General features: G+C 39.9%; 1 protein-coding gene across 1 annotated transcript in view; it reads right to left on the bottom strand.

The window, feature by feature from the left end:
* WWC2 (WW and C2 domain containing 2) overlaps positions 1-17124 on the bottom strand; it is a 202668-nt gene that overhangs the window by 110251 nt on the left and 75293 nt on the right. The gene's annotated exons all lie outside the window — the stretch shown is intronic.

The following is a 17124-nucleotide window of genomic DNA, read 5'->3' as shown; positions in this document are numbered from 1 at the left end:
ATCCGATGCCAACCTTCTCTTTTTGCTGAGGAAGATTGGCCCTGGGCTAACATTCATGCCCATCTTCCTCTACTTTATATGGGACGCCGCCACAGCATGGCTTCACAAGCGGTGCGTTGGTGTGCGCCTGGGATCCGAACCTGTGAACCCTGGGCCGCCGAAGTGGAGCGCGTGAATTTAACCCCACTGCGCCATCGGGCTGGCCCCAACTCACTGCCTTCATTTTTGCTTCTGAGATTTTCCTTGGCTCTTAGAGAAGCCACAGGCAGGCTAACACTACAGACTAGCGAGGGCCCTGTCGTAGGGTGGCCAACATCAGCTGACGTATCTTCTAATTTAATGCACTGGCACCACCAGCACAGTTCCTACCTGTGAAGTCACCTGAAATCCCTTTTATCCATGCTAATGAACATCAACCATCTCATAGCTCAACTGAAATATAGGGCATTTCTGGAATCACGTCATTCATCAGAGTAACAAACTGCGTCATCCACCCTTCAGAATGCTGGAAGGGCAAGAGGAAAAGAAAAGGAGAGAAACCCTTTCTTCCCAGGCCAAGCCTGCAAGAGCCCTCCCCCAAGGACACAAAACACCAACGGATGCAAGGCAGGAAGTGCCTCCTTTTCTCTCAACTTTTCCACTCTATGAAATCTGCCTCTGGAGATGGCTACGAGGATACTGGCCTTTAAAACCAGTTCAGCTAGGGGCTGGCCCCACGGCGTAGCGAGTAAAGCTCGGCGTGCTCCACTTCTCTTCCCCGGGTTTGGATCCCAGGTGGGGACTTAGACGGCTCGTCAAGCCATGCTGTGGAGGCATCCCACATACAAAATACAGGAAGATGGGCACGGACGTTAGCTCGAGGCCAATCTTCCTCACCAAAAAAATCCAGTTCAGCTTACAGAAGTAATAATGAGAACAACCAGCTCTACCACTGACTCACCGTGAGACCCTTACTGGGCGTCTTTCTCTACCTCAGTAAAACAGTGTCTAGGACATGATAAGTAATCAATAAATCTTAGTGATTATTAATACAAGCACAACATGTGAATTCTTTCATGTACCCTCCAGAGGAACCAGGTCAGCATAGTATAGAGCAGTGGTTCTCTAAGTATAGTCCTCACAACCAGCCGAACCAACATCTAGGAACTGGTAGGAAATAACAAATTCTTGGGCCCTATAGTAGGCCTACAGAATCAGAAATTCTAGGGCCCACCCAGCAATGTAGTATGTTGAATAAAGCTCTTCAGGTAATTCTGGAGAATGTGGGAACCACTGGCTCAGAAGTTAAGAGCTTGACATTTGGCATCAAAGAGACTTGGGTTCAAACTCTTGTTCTGCCACTTACTTGCCGTTCAACCAACAGCAGGTTATTAACCTTAAAAACCCCTGTTTCAATCAATTTTTAAAAAGGTGGGGGGGGGGCGGTGATAAAGTTTAAATGAGAATAAACAGTATAATACCTGACAAATGGTAAGCTTTACTATATACTAGATGAGTGAAATGAATCTCAGACATATTAAGCAATATGCCCAAATATGGCAACTTGTCATATTTACTTTGTAAACCTGGAGTAAATTTGAACTCAATCTGAGTCAAAAAATTGTGCTCAAATTCGATCTTATATCATAAAGTGCCCTGGAAAATTGAGTTTTCTTTTGACAAAGGAATTAGATACTATATAAAAAAATCCCCATACCATTGGAAGTGGCACGTCCTCCTACACTATGAGACAGATCTCTGACTCCTCAATAAAGCTGATTAGAGGAAGCCCCAATGCCAGGATATCTCCATATTATCCTGTTTGAGGATCCTCGTTCCCTAACTCCTTTTGGGTGCCATCTAAAAGGCACATGCACCCTAAAGAAATGAAGAATAGGGAGACACGGAAATGGGAAGTTTACACGACAAAAGAGATATTACACAAGTTTTATCCTGGTACCAAATCAACATGTTTAAGCATGAGTATGATATGAATACATTTATAACTCTTAGAATTAGAAGTCACAAAACTTCAGAACATGTGCTATAAGTTATAGTAACTTGATTACACTTGGAAATAATCCAGTTTTTCTCATTAATTGTTCAACAGAAAATAAGGATTTTATTAACTGTCACAGTTCTAAGACTAGAAATATATCTATGAGAATACATGTAATTGTGAACTCAGTTAAAAATTTAGATGTTTCCATTCCCAGAAATTTTAACATAAAAGTTTCTTTGCAGTGTTACTTCAAAAATCAATTTAATACTTTATTTTCTGTGTCTGGATAAATATATCTTTTTTCTGCACTCTATCAATAACTAAAATGATTAAATACATATTTATAAACTTCAAAATTTTAGCACTTAATTCTTATCCAAATTACATCATATAAATAGAATAACATTCTCAGGTACCAAACAAAATTAAGCACCCAATTATGCTGCTCTCCTGATAAAGGAAACATATTACTATCACACACTAAGAAGTAACACAAAACAAAGAGAAATAACAGATGTATTCTAAAATTAGAAACAATATAACAAACAAATACAGTGAGCAGAAATGTTAACTTCTAAATTTCTTCCTCTGGTCTTACACAACGCATCTCTGAAATAGTCAATCTTCCTTTGATGTTAAGGAAGTAAAAATGGATGGAGTCTTTTGTTGGTTCCCCACGAAGGAGCAACATCATGCAAAAAGCCTGAAATTAACAAGAGTCTTTATGTTAAATTCCAAAGATTACTCTTTGCTTAAAAAACAGTCTTCCTTTGGACCATGACTAACGTGAAGAAAATGGCAATTTACTGCAGCACTTTGCCAAAGTTTATATACAAAATTTGAACTCTGCATGGTATTGCCTTTTCTTTGGGCATTATATCATTGTTTTACACAATCTGTCATTTAGTATTTATCGTCAAGTCATGGATACCCGTCCTATGACGTGAGATGCCACACACAGGTATATTTACTCTTCATAATTATACGATGGTGAATACCGCGTGTGTGTAAGCACAAACCCAGAAAAACTGAGTCTGTACTAATTGCACTAAATGAAAAAGCACCTAACAGAGAAAACCATTTTACTAACCAGAGAAGCTTACTAACCTTCAGCCACAGTTCAAGCCTCCCAAATGTACAGTGTAACATGAATGTTAAAGGTCCTCACAGTTGTTTTTACTTCACGGCATCTGCTGCTGTCACTGCTCAGCTAACTCAGAGCAGAGCTGTACTGTCAACTGTCCACGATTACTACAGAGTCTGCCCACACAGATGTGACTGAACAGCGCTGAGAACAGGGAAGAAGGATGCGGGTCACGACGTGAATTTTAAAGGGAGGGTAAAATACCAGAAATCTTTATACAGTTCTAAAAGAATTTTAATTTATAATGATGTGGATTAGTCCCCTCAAAACAACTTCTGTTTCTATCACGATTCTATTTGGGAAACTAGCAACGCACAGGAACAAAAAGAGCAGGAATAATAGGAAAGAGTGAACGGTGGCAGCAAGAAGAAACAGCTTTTATGAGAAATTATACAAACCACTCTAGGGGAGGGTAACAGGTTACTTCTGTGTCTTTGAGGAAATTAGCTTAAGTTCTTCAAAAGGAGTCATATTAGACAGGAGAACTGCCAGCAGGGAAGGTCCCTGGCCTGGAGCGATGGGTACGGAGGACACTGCTGCTTCAAGATTCAAATGACCCGCCCAGTGCCAAGTGGCTGGGAAAAAGCATAACCAGGCTCACTGCTTCTGATTTGGCTCATGTCATCTTTGCACGTGCTGGGTTCTCAGACCATTCTCGTCTATGTCGGCCCTCGGTCTGGTCTTCCTACCGCTTTTACCCACTGGTGCTGGTTTTATCCCTTGGTGCCAAAGAGAAGTAGTCCAATCCCTCTTCCTTGCGATGTCGGGCTTTCAAATATTTGAACACAACAATCTTGTTTCCCAAGTCTGCTCTCCTAGAACCCAAATGCCCCATTCCCCTCACCATTTCTCATATCCCTCCTCCACTCAAAAGCCTGCCTTACTCCCATCCATTTCTCTCCGCCCTGCAGTCTCACTCCACCAATTATTAAGTATTAATCTTCTCTCATATAGTTAATTTTTTCACCCTCAGCCTACAAATATACTCAACCCCCCACCCCCACCCTAAAAAAGCCTTTTCTCACATGCTCTGGCTCCTATTTGACATTCACTCATTCTAACCTAGAGATTCTAAATCTGGAGGACTTGAGGAGGCCCTCCCAAACTCTCCCTAGGCCACCTAGCCTAATTCTACAGCTGCTTCATGAATACCGTCCTGAAAGGCAATATTTGTGGGTGATTCACCTTTGAAAGGGCACATTGCTTATGCTGTTGGTTTGGGGATCAGATATGTTACTTGCAAAAATGTCAATGCTCACAATATTCTATGTAAAAAAACAAAGTCAATTTTTACATATAGTAATTATACTAATATAAAACATTTACTGAGTGCTTACTATGTGCTGCACATGCTTTAATATACACAAATATGTGAGTTAAATCCTCATAAAATTCTGCAAAGTAGACACAATTACTACTGTTATTTGAATAGCCTGTACAGGAAAAAAAAACTTGCTTGTAATCAAATAAGCATGTGATTACGCAACACACACCTCCCTCCCTAGACAACATTTGTAGTTTCCAGCCATTAAGTTTACTATGCGGTATATGGCTATCACTATTGTTATCTAACGCAGGGATTTAACTGCTGCTACACTACTCGGATTCGACTATCCACCGATTTCTGGAAGAAGTGGAAAGAAAGAGGTCCCTTTAAAAAGTTTTGGAGGAAGAAGACGGGAAGGGGCCTGGACTTTACAATGACACTGCTGATTGGCTGCTGCCTCGAGAGTCTGCTATAAAGCAATAATGTTGCATGCTTTGCTGCGCAGGCCTTCACACTATAAACCTTCACAGCACAGTCTCTGAAAAAGTAAAAAGTCCAGTCACAGATAAAAGGAAAAATATATATCACGGATACATAACTTTTAAATTCTTTAGAGATTTGACCAAAGATCAAAAGTACCTTTTAAAAAATATTTATCTCTTTTTGACATGATTTGTAGAGTGAATAGCAATTTCTAAGTAAAACTATATGATTTATACATGTAATCCTTAAACAGAAGGTTACAAAATGATTAAACTTAATTGTTTATATTGTCTGCCTAGTCTAGCTATAAAAAAAGTTGGTGCTAATAAGGCCAAAGTTGTGGATTACATCTCCCACTAGGGCTCTTTAATATAAGATCGGCCAGAAAATGTTAATTTAGTGTAGTAGTTCTTCAACCTAAGAGTACATCTGCCTCATCTGAAAGGCTTATTAAAACAGACTGCTGGGCCCACCCCCAGCGTTTCCAACTCAATAAATCAGGAGGAGGGCTTGAGAATTTACATTTCTAACAAGTTCCCAAGTGATGCTGATGCTGTTGGTCCCTGGACCACACTTTGAGAACCACTGGTTAAAGGGCACAAATTTTAGCCCTAATCCACCCAGGTGATGGAGAAATGGAAAAGAAACTCAATTTAAAAATGAAACTGGAGGCAAAAGCCTGTGCTTCAGAAATATCTCTATTATGAAATTCTAACATTCTAACTATGAAATGTTTAGACAAAATTAATGACAATAATTCTCAGATTTGGGCCACTTCATTTAATCTTAAGTAAACATTTTCTGCCTTTGAATCAAAGGACATTTAAATAATCAAAATAAGTTCTTCAAAAGCAAGGTTTTCATTTTCTTTCATTTTCTCACTTATATTCGAAATAGTAACAAGTATTCAACATCACTAGTCATCAGGGAAATGCAAATCAAAACCACAATGAGGTACCAGTTCATACCCACTAGTATGGCTATAACTGAAAATAGAAAATAACAAGTGTTGACGAGGATGCGGAGAAATGGGAACTCCGTACATTGGGAACCCTGTACATTGCTGGTGCGAATGTAAAATGGTGCAGCCTCTGTAGAAAACAGTTTGGCAGTTCCTCAAAAAGTTAAACACAGAATTAAATATATGACCCTGAAATTCTGCTCCCAGGTATATACCTAAAAGAACTGAAAACAGGTACCCAAACAATTACACATACACACATGTTCACAGCAGCACTATTCACAACAGCCAAAAGACAGAAACAGCTCAAATTTCCATCAATGGATGAATGGATAAATAAAGTGTGATTGTATACATGCCATGGAATACTATTCTGCCAAAAAAGGGAATAAAGGACCTGTACCTGCTACAATGTGGATGAATCTCCAAAACATTACGCTAAGTGAAAGAAGCCAGACACAAAAGGACACATATGGTATGATCGCATGCATATGAAATATCCAGTACTGATAAATCCATAAAGATAGATAGTAGATCAACGGTTGCCAGGGGCTAGGAAGAGAGGCAAATGGAGAGGAACTGCCCAGTGAGTCCTCTGGAGTGACGGAAATGTTTTGGAACAAGATAGAGGTTGGGTGCACAACATTGTGAATGTCCTAAATGCCACTGAATTGTTCACCTTAAAGTGGTTAATTTTGTGTTACGTGAATTTCACCTCAATAAATTGTTTTTTTACAAACAGTAACAAGTTATAACAATGCCAAGACTCCGAGTGAATAAAATATTTTCACAAGAGGAAGTAAAATAATAAAAATATGGGATAATGTTCAACTTCACTAATGATAAAAAGAAATGCCAAATAAAACAATAATGAGGCTTAATTTTAAGCCTATTGGGGTATCAAGTTTTTGTTTTGCTTTGCTTTGTCTTAATGATGAAACTCAGTTCTGGTGAGGATGTGGGGAATCATTTACTTTCATTTATTGCTGGTGATTTTGTAACTCGATACAATCCTTTTAAGAAACAATTTGGCAGTATTAAAAAACCATTACAATGTTGATTCCGTTTAACCAAGGAATGCGGCGTCCCTGAATCCCGTCTGACCTGACCACCCCACAAAGACTCAACAGCTACCTAAGGCACCTTACTACACAGCCGTCTCTCCCATCAGCCTAACAGCTTCTCAAAGGCAGGGCCCCTGCTCTGTTCTCTGCACCTCTAGCACAATGCCTACCTCGTACATAGTCGGCATATAATCAGTGTTGACTGGATAGAAGCAGATGAGAAAGGACGACAGAACTGACAACAATTATAACATGGTAAGATTGTCTTTTTTTGTAATTTTCAATTAATGTATCAAGATGTAATGGTAAACGCATTTACTGAAAGAACAATATGAAGGTTGATATTAAGGTGCTAGCTGATAAATATGTTTCCTGACAATGCGGCAGGACAGGAGAAAAATCTTTCAATACTGCATCAAAATATCTGGCCCTATAATTTATTTTAGTTTATTATAATTACATTATGTATCATAAAGGAATAGCTAAATAGAAAACAGATTCTTAGTTACAACGAGGTAAAAGAATTTATCTCAGGTGCTTCAGTAATTCAGCAAGTTAAAAGAAAAAGTAGTTTACCCTACAGAAGAAAACAGAGCAGTCAGCAAACACTTTAACCTGAACCTCTTTTCTTTCACAAGTGCCAAGAAATGTTTGCTTGTTGGATTATTTGGTTTTGGAAAGTAGTTTGAGAATTTAAGTGGATATGCCAGCAAAGAAGGTAGGAATGTTTAAGAGAGGAAGAGGGCTTAAAAGATTATTGTCCAAACAAACAAACAAACCCCCCCCCAAGACTATCTCATCCTCCCACCTGTAGCTCAAACAACACACCACCATCACGGATTTCATCACAGACAATCACTGGTCAAGGACCAGGACCAGAAGAGGCTTGAGTTTTCACCCTGGAGAATGTGCTCCAGTCAGAACCACAAAGAACTGAGTGAGGGCACACTCCTCTGGATGCAGAGAACCTTGTTACACCCAACATCTCTCTTAAAGAGATTAATTAAATAACTAAAATGAACCTATACTACTTTTATCAAAACTTAAGGAACTGGGAAGACGTTTTTTAATCCCTATAATCTTATTACATAGGGATAACCACAGTTAACAATGTGTTTCATTCCAGGCGATGTTTTCTTAAATATTCATATGTATACTGATGCACAAATAATATTATGCACATTTTTACCAGACTGATATTAAACTAAATAAACTATACATATGCTACAGTCTTGAGTCCTGCCTTAAAAAACACAATACATTCTCATGAAAAATACATAAAATAGGATAAACTTATTAAAGTTCCTCCTTCATTTCCCTATAGAATGATATATCTTCCAATATTTTGGTATCTTTTCAGTCCATCTACAAATTCATATACTTTTACAAAACACACAAACAGGCTCATACTATGTGCATTTTCTATGACTTTATTCAGTTTGCAACACAAGTTAGAAATCTTTCAATGAGTGTACACATAGGTTTACCTCGATCTTTTAATATCTACATACACTGAATGGATTACAGTCCATTATTTAACACCAATTAATAGACATTAGTTTCAAATTTCTTTAAGAGAAACTAATGCTTTAACGCACATGCTTGTAAATATTTTCAGCTGTGCCAGTATTTTTAGAATAAATTCTTGGCAGTTGAGTCAAAGAATATGCACATTTTTCAAATTAAAAAATGTCAATATACACTAGAGAGATGTTAAAGACATATTAGCATTTAAATTTTTAAATTCTGATAGATATTCTCCTCCACATGGGCTTTACCAGTTTGTACTCTCATCCACAACATAAGTGAATGCCATTTACCCACATTCCACCATCCAGTGATACTGTTATGGGGCGGGGAGGGGGAGTACAATCTAATAATTACTACTAAGGGCCATAACTTTTCTATATGTTTATTTGATTCTTTTGTGAATTGCCCATTTTTAAAATTGTGTTTCGTCATTATTGATTTGTAGCAACTTTTAATATATTTTACTCTTAATCCTTTTTCGAGTGGCAAATATTTTTTCTGAGGATATTACTTATCCATGAACTTTGTTTATGATGAGTAAAACACTGATCACTTAAATGTGTTGGGAAAACTGGATAGCCAGTTAGGGGATAAAAGCTAGATCCTCTCTCTTCCTTACAAAAAAATTAATTCCAGATAAATCAAAAGAATTATATGTGATCAATGAAACTAAAGTATGAAACCCACCAGAACAAAGGATGCACAAGAATTCCTGAAGACTTCTTGGTTCCATTCCTTAACCCAGTGTTTCACATTGTAGTCCTTTAACACTTCCCATGGAAAATAAACACAACAAAAACAAAATCATACTATAAAATTTTAGCAAATTACTGACAGAGGCTTCAAGCTGATGGCTTGCTCTCTTTGTTAAAAAGCCAATTAATAAGTGTTAGAAAGGCGTTAAAGACATATTAGCACCAACAGACTTGCTCCTTGATCTAATCGGAAGAGTTGAAAGAAAAGTAAAATAAGAAAAAAATACATGACCAAAAGTTACTTACTGTGATGTCTCTGTTCCACTACACTCACCTTGGGAAACACGGTCCTAGTCCAGTGGAAGACCCCAGCAAGGAGCGGCAGAACTGGGACAAATTTTAATTTAGGAAAGGGAACCTCCCAGTGGTGCACTGAACACACTATGGCAGCGGTTCTCAAAGTGTGGTCCCCAAATCAGCAGTATCAGCATCACCTGGTAACTTGTTAGAAATGCAAATTCTCAAGTTCCTCCCCTAAAGCTACTAAATCAGAAACTCTGAGGGTGAGGCCAAGCTCTCCACATGATTCTGATGCCTGCTGCAGGGTGAGAGCCACTGGACTGGAGAGAGGCTGAAACAGAACTCAGTTCTCCATTTTACCACCAGGAAGTAAGCAACTGCAACTGACAAGGAGGAAGGTAACCAATGTGGGGGCCGTGCGGAGGGCTGCTGCAAAGGAAATAAAAGGATTTGAGGCTGCCACGGAGGAGGAAAGGCTCCTAGTACATGCAGAGTTCCCAGTCACCGGATATTTGAAAGAGGAAGCTGGGTAATGAAAAGTTGCGGGTGTTATGGAAACAACGCACTCACTAAACATGGAAGAGGCCACTGAGAAAGTCTACAATTCTATGGTTGGATAGTTTCAAAGGTACAGTGATATCAGCACGGGTAAGCAAATTTTCAGGAATAATTAATTAACTTTAAAATATGCTGTGTGTGAGGTGCCAGAGGGACATGCAGGTAAAATACGGACTGCAATTTCCATAGGGAGATCAGATAACGGATGAGATTAATGAGCCAGGCAAGGCCTTGGGATGTGCCCACATTTAATGGGAGAAAAGGAGATAACAGCAAAAATGCTTAGAAAACTGACTTTAACTGGAAGAGACAAAAAAAAAACCACTTCAGTCTCTAATCTTTTCATTCCTGCCAATAGGAAGTAATAATGAAATAGCAACAAAGGAACACGCATTCATGCATTCGTCAGGTCGTCAAATACACAGTGGCTGCCTCTTTCGTGCACTGGGATACACAAGATGGGTTAAGCGCGGTTCCAGTTCTCCAGCAGTTCTTCCACAGACAACCAGCGCCTGCCCTCTAGGCCTAAGTGGTCTCCTGGTGTAAAATGCTTCCTCAGTGGTAGCTCCCTGTTTGCTTTGGAAACAAACGAACTTTGAGTGCACCCCCTTGTTGTACCATCAGAAAATCGTTCAGTTAATACCTGCGAGGTAGTCCGTGACAGCGAAGTAGGTGGGAGTCCAGTTGAACACAAAGTCATCCTCATAACAACAGCACAATGTTAGACTTCCTGAAGAAAAGCACCTCTTCTTCTATCTCATACCTCCAGAGACTCCATATTTGTTAAAAGGGAAGTAATCTTTGGAGGCCAGGACACCCAGCTGGCACAGAGGCAACACTGGTGTAGTCTGCTTTCCACACACGAAGTCCAGTAACTACCTTCACTCTCCTGATCACCCAGACCACAGGAAGCAGTTACTGGTCACGCTGGAATTTAATAATGCCAAGCCCAGCTTTTTTTTTTTTAAACAGCATTAATGAAGCTTAATTTATATACCATAAAATTTGCCCATTGTAAACGTACAAATCAGAAATTTTTAGTAAATTTATAGAGTTAAAACCACCACACAATCTAAGTTTAGCACATTCTTACCACCCCAAAAAGATCCCTTGTGCCTATCTGCAGTCACCGGCCCCCCCCATCCCTGCCCCCCGGCCCCAGGCAACCACTAATTTACTTTCTGTCTATATAGATTTGCTTCTTCTGAAATTTCATATAAATGGAATCATACAATTTGTGGTTTCTTGTGTCTGGTTTCTCTCATTTAGCACAATTTTTTTGCAGTACATCCATGTTGTTGCATGTGTCAAGAATTCACTCCTTTTTATTGCTAAATAGTATTCTATTGTATGGATATACCATGTTTTGCTTATCCATTCACCAGTTTGTAGACATTTGGATTGTTTCCGCTTCTAGATGTTATAAATAATGCTGCTATGAACATCTGCTTCCAAGCCTAGCTTTTGAGGGGGGGGAAAAAATAATCAGACTTCAAGCTTAGTGGGAAGTGCCAGGTTTCCTGACATGGTTGGCACAAGTGAGTGGCACAGTGGTCTATAAACATCAGAGAAGAAAAGAAAAACCAGCTCAGAACAACAAGATGCCCTCACTAACACCAGGAAATCACTACACAAGCTGGCAAAGGGTAGCAATACTATACTACTTCACAGCTCAGAAGCAGGACATCCACATCTCAGATGCCTACTCCACCAACTACTGAAAAACCTACTAAAAATGAGCCCAGAGAGGTAAAGGAAAAACCAGTCACATACAGGTAGCAAAAACAAGTTTTTATACGTGCAGTTCTCTCTACCTGGAACACGTCCTCTCTCTCCACTTTCCCACCATCCTATCCCTTCCTCAGTTTCACCTTACAGTTGTCCTTTAACATTCAACTTCCTTAAAAGTTAGCTCAAGCATCAGCTTCTCAAGGAAGCCATCCTGTTCCCTAGGCTGTACTATTTAATGACATCGTATGAGCTTTGGTTTTGGAAATATTTTCCTATTCAAATCCTATTCAAAACTTTTCACACTGTTTACATTTTTCAGTTTACTTGTCTATTCAATTCATTGAGTTCCTACTGGTGTCTCATCTCTGTATTCTAAGCACATAGCATGGTACTTGCTGCTCGACAGACGTTTGTCAGAGAAAACAATAAGCAAGTGATTTCTAGCCAGAGCTCTCTGTGGAGATCCAGGCTTATTAAAGCCAACATCTACCTGAGAATTCCACAGGGCATCTAACAGCCACATCAAATGTAACTCATATAAAACACGACTCGTGACGCCCCCACCTCCCACCACATCCCCCAACACCATTCCTTCCCCAGACCACCCCACCTTGGAAAATGGCAGGATCATCAACCCAGATGCTCAAGTCTCAACCCAGCAGGCAGTCATCCTTGATGGCTCCCACTCCATCACCTCCGACAGTCAATCCATCATACACCCTGCAGGCTCAACTTCCAGAACATAGCCTCCGTCCACACAACTTTCTCCACCACCACTCTCTAATCCAAGCTACTAGCATCTCTTGCCTGGATTACCACCATAACTTCCTAACTGGTCGCTGTGTTTCTACTCTTGTCCCTCTACAACCCATTCTCCACACAGCAGCTGATGACCTTTTGGAAAACATTTTTTAAATCTTTCCTTTTATTAAAATTTTAGTTAGAAACTACATGAATATATCTTCCTTGCAAAATACTAAAATATTGCCAATAATGCTCAAGTTCCTTTTGACCACCAGCTCTCACCCCAGTTCCCACACTCCTCTCCTCGAAAGTACCCACTATTGCCAGTGTAGCGTGTATCCTTCCAGACCTTTCTCTACATATAGCTAGAAAACATGTGGTGTTCTTTTAACATAAATAACGTACTGCTTGTGTCATGCTGCAGTTTATTCATTCAACAGTATAACTTAAGAGATTTTTCACGTTGCTATCTCATTTTGTATAGTAGGTATATCTAGTCTTTCCAGGGCAGTCCAGCACTGATGGGCATTTTAATTGTATCTACAATAACACTGTACTGAATATCCTTGAATGAGCGCTTGGGGAGATACTGACAAGTACTTTGCTCAGGCACAGGTTTACAAAGCTAACCTCAGAAAGTGCTGCCTGCTGCGTAGCTACGTACACGCACAAAGGGTGGCAGCTCCTGAGGGAAGGCGACTTCAGGCCAAGGTACCTGACTTAGGGAGTTTCCAGTTCTGCAGCCCTGAAGCCTGAGGCCACTGAGGGAGTAAGTACCCAGCTACACCGTGCTGGAGTCTTCTAGTCCCTAGCGTGCAGCAGTCCCCTGGTGTAAAGGCCCCGTTGCTGTCAATGGTGAGTTGTAAAAACTCAGCCTTGATGACTTGTGGGGAAGTATCTGGTGCTTCATGTCTATCCTCTAGTTTTTCCTTTTTTATAGTCTATAGAATTGTTGCATTCAGAGACAAAGCAAATGAATTTCATGCTGTCCATAATGTGAAGTGTGTGCTGCTTCAGTGGATCCCAACTTTGTCAATCCTGCCTGGATAAACGCCCCAAGAAAGTATGTTGGTTTGGCCACATGAACACTGCGTTCCTGCTAGATTTGACTGAACAAATTTCCTGACTCTATAGTGATGCTATTGGCAGAGCCTGGTCCTGCATTAAGAGGTCTCTTCATGACTGACCCAAATGGAGTGATCTAGCACTTGACTGCCTGGGACCTCCAAGGGCCCAAAGCGGAGCAGAGACTCTGAGCTAAGCACAGGCCTTTCAGAAGGTGAAGACCATGGAGACATCTGACCAGATTTCCACACAATTACACCATGTCTGACTGCTTCTAAAGAAAGAAGGTACCTTTGAGAAGATAAATGAGTCAATTATCCTCTGTGTTACCTGCAGCTTCTCATACTAGAGAAAAACCACAGGCCGGTAAGCACGCTTAATGTTTCAAAGATGACTATTTACAGACATGCAAAACATGTATGCCTGTATCCATAAATGTTACTCGGAGATTTTTTTTGTAACACTGGCTAAAGCTTTTTAAACTTAAGATATAAGTCTTGATTACAGTCAGTTTCTACAGAATATCTATTAGCGTATTTTATACATAATGTCTTCATTGAGAGGAGGAAACATCCCTCTATTATTTCGTCTTTCTTGAACCTTGATGTACACCAAAGGAGTGTAACAAACATTTAAAGCTTCTGACCACAGGTGTCCTACAATGTCCTTCTTTAAGTTCTTTGTATTAAATTGTTTTCTACTAAATTTACAAAGGTTATAATTTTAAGTTATTAACATCAGAATCTAATTTGACTCTTCTGTGACACATGTGTATTAGACTGAGACAATTTGAATTTTTTTTCTTTTTTTTTTTTTTTGTGAGGAAGATCAGCCCTGAGCTAACATCCATGCTAATCCTCCTCTGGTTTTTTTGCTGAGGAAGACCAGCTCTGAGCTAACATCTATTGCCAATCCTCCTCCTTTTCTTTTTCCCCAAAGCCCCAGTAGATAGTTGTACGTCATAGTTGCACGTCCTTCTAGTTGCTGTATGTGGGACGCGGCCTCAGCATGGCTGGAGAAGCGGCGCGTCGGTGCGCGCCCGGGATCCGAACCCGGGCCGCCAGTAGCCGAGCACGCGCACTTAACCGCTAAACCACCGGGCCAGCCCTGAATTTTTTAAAAACACACAATTTTAGTGACCAAACAATTTAACAGTTCATGCATAATCCTCCTCCCTTAGGTTTACAGTTTAGATGATTATTTTACTTATTTTATTCTTTAGATTACTTGATGCAATATGAGCAAGAAGTAGATGTTTGCTGGAGAAGTCATGAGATTTCCAGGTTGCTGGTTAAATCAGCAGAGCCAACTAATACGTGAGTCTATCTAAAGTAGTCGTGGTCTATCCTATCACCCAGTAGATTTTTTAATGTTATTATCACGTCTGATTTATCTTGTTTATTGACAGAGTCTCTCTTCCTACCTCCCCACGACCTGTCCTGCCCACAACTGCGGTCCTTAGCGCCTGGAACAACGGCAGGTGCTCAGCCAACACGTTTTCAATGACTACTACATCTGTCTTGACGACCCCATCAACCACACACTAAGTCACTCTTCAGGACACTAGGCTTTTGCATGAAAAGCACTTCATCCTGGCCCTGGGTACAACTAACACACAAACCAAAAGAATCACAGACTTTTTTTAAAGCTCCAGGGTTGGAATTTCAAGAATCAAATCTCAGAAAACTAAGAAATGTTCCCAGGCAGCCTAAGGAACGGCGCTAACATGCTACAAATCAATTCCATACCTAGCATTTGTTTTGCTAGTTAAACACATGATTCGATTTTTATAACTTATATGAAGACTTTCCTGGGTGGCATTTCCTTGTGCTCTCCAGCCTCTATTTTCCTCTGGCGTAGCACCAGATCCAAGCACTAAAAATTAGCCATATGGAATGTCAGGAATGCCTGATAACTATCCTAACTTCAGAGACCAGCCCTTAGTCATAAACAAAAATGCACGCCCTTTGAGCTGAGACTCAAATTCAATTCAAAGCAAACAAAAGTCATGAGGCTCAGTGCTGGCAAAGTGTGCAAGGCGAAGTGGGGTGGCCTGGGAAAACTCTAAATATAGCTCTTCATCACGGCAAAGATAAATACTGCTTCTTCGTCTAAAACGTTAATGAACTGAATGTGCAAAGCACTGCCTCATTAAGTTTTAGATTAGTGGCACCTGAGTTAGAAAAACAAATCATTAAAATTACTATATAAAATAAAATTCGTCCTATTCCCACACACTTTCACTAACATCTTATCAGGGCCTCATCTTTAGTTATTTATCCAGTCCTATAGGTGCTGGTACTGTTCAAGATTAATTAGAACAAAAAATACGAAAAACAAAAACTTTGAGGAATTGTTCTAGTCCAAAGGAGAAATAACAACCAATTGTAGCATGTTGATCTCAATTAGATCACAATTTATTAAAACAAAAGTTATCAAAGAATTCTTGGAACAACTGGGTAATTTAAATATGCTAGATGTTAGATGATATTATGGTATTTTTTTCTTAATTTCCATAGTTGGGATCATTGGTATCACAGTATGTAAAAGAATATTTTTGTTCTTGGAAGATGTATGCTGAACTGTTTAGTAGTGAAGGGTCATAATATCTGTAACTTACCTTCCAATGTTACAGCAAAAAAAGTAAATATAGATATAAATATAATACACACATATATATGTAAAGAGAGAGGGAGGGGAAGATAAAACAAATATGGCAATAAGTGTCAGACCTAAGTGGAAGTTACATATAGGAGGAGTTCATTCTACTGCTTTCATTTTTCTATATGTTTGAAATTTTTCATAATAAAAAGTTGGGAAGAAAAATTCCTTCATTAAGAAAATTCCAGTAAACACAACAGATTCAATACATGTGTTTACCTACACTTCCTCTAGAAAATAGCAGAAAGGGGATTAAAAAAGGCATAAATACAGAAGGACAAAGAGCCGGTCAGAGGACAAGAGCAACAAAATTTGGTGTGGTGGAAAGCAAATGGCTGAGTGGTAAGTGACTTAGCAGACCTGAGAACAGGAAACCTAGGTCAGCAAGAGAGAAAGGCCAGAAGCCAACCAATTCATGCTGCAAACCCTGGACACGGCTCTGGAATCCAGCATCAAGGACGTCAGACAGTATGGTAGGCTGTGGAGGATGAGCTGGAAGTCTGTTAAGAGTTGTCAGACCCTCAGCCTGTCTTTGCCCAATTGGGCAATGCTGAAGGTTTCTTCTCTCGAGAGACTCAATCAGAGAGACTGTGGACTTCCAGGCAGCGGGTACCACAGAAAGAAGGAGGACCTTATTAAAAACAGGAGGACTAAGGGATAGTGTACATACTGACCAGTGAGCCTCCCCAGCCCACTTTCTCTACACAGCTTGCAGAAACCCATTAGCTGGGCTTACATTTGCAAGGAGGGAGATTGGTGGAGTCTTCTCTAGGAAAACTAACAAACCCACGAGAAGAGATCTGTTGACATTAACATCTGGGAGTGCCCTAACAGAAATGCTGAGCCAGATCACTCCATGACCAAGCCCCACTTACTAATCCAGAGATTCCAAACAGCTCTTTATGCCTCATTCTTAGGTAAGACTGACAGCTTTATCAGT

This window comes from Diceros bicornis, chromosome 29 (assembly GCF_020826845.1).
Source record: "Diceros bicornis minor isolate mBicDic1 chromosome 29, mDicBic1.mat.cur, whole genome shotgun sequence".
Lineage (NCBI taxonomy): Eukaryota > Metazoa > Chordata > Mammalia > Perissodactyla > Rhinocerotidae > Diceros > Diceros bicornis.
Note: the sequence above shows the minus strand (reverse complement) of the source record. Positions and strands in the feature narration are given on the sequence as shown.